The sequence below is a fragment of the Chrysemys picta genome, unplaced genomic scaffold (assembly GCF_011386835.1).
Source record: "Chrysemys picta bellii isolate R12L10 unplaced genomic scaffold, ASM1138683v2 scaf4, whole genome shotgun sequence".
Classification (NCBI taxonomy): domain Eukaryota; kingdom Metazoa; phylum Chordata; order Testudines; family Emydidae; genus Chrysemys; species Chrysemys picta.
The window spans coordinates 583,996-584,699 of NW_027052711.1; the positions used below are offsets into that span (position 1 = coordinate 583,996).

The window sequence follows — 704 nt, forward strand, 5'->3', positions numbered from 1 at the left end:
TTGGGTGAATTTTGTGACAACCTGCCCTCCCCCCCACACAGCCACCACCTCGCATCCCCCACTCCTGCCCCACGCTGGGCAAGGGGCAGCCCCATCCCCCATCCCCAGTGAGGCTATGGTGAGGGGCAGCAGCAGGGGAGGCCACACGTGATGGCAACCCCCGCCCCCGGTACCCACCATAGGGGAGGCGAGGGGGCTTTCTGGACTGGAGAGGGGCCCTAGGAGCATGTGCAGTGACCGTGGTGCAAAGTGAGTGTGCTTCCGGGGGGTGGGGGGGAAGAGGAGGGGTCCCTCCCCCGGAGTTTGCTGCTGCCAGTGTGTGCGGGGGGGGAGTCCTCTCTGGCCCTAGCCCTGGGGCAGCATGTCTGCACCCCAAGCTCCTCATCCCCGGCCCTGAGCCTGTGCCCCCAGCACCCGAACCCTGAACCCCAGCCCTGAGCCCCCTCCTGCATTGTGAACCCCTCATCCCCAGTCCCACCCCAGAGCCCTCACCTGAGGGAAGAAACACGCAACTTAAATTTGGGGGTCAGTTTGGGGTATCGTGTTTAGTACAATACTTGACTATTTTACACCCTTTAAAGTATATAACTGGTTGTATACAGGTGTTACGAAGTGGGAATGTTCTTAATGTTTTCTCTGAATACTGTGTGGGTGCCTCAGTTTCCCCTATGCATTTCTTAAGGATCTAGATGGTGGGATAAGGG

General features: G+C 59.4%; 1 pseudogene; it reads right to left on the bottom strand.

The window, feature by feature from the left end:
• Nucleotides 1-506: 506 nt before the first annotated feature.
• LOC135977588 (28S ribosomal RNA) overlaps nucleotides 507-704 on the bottom strand; it is a 4,353-nt pseudogene continuing 4,155 nt past the window's right edge.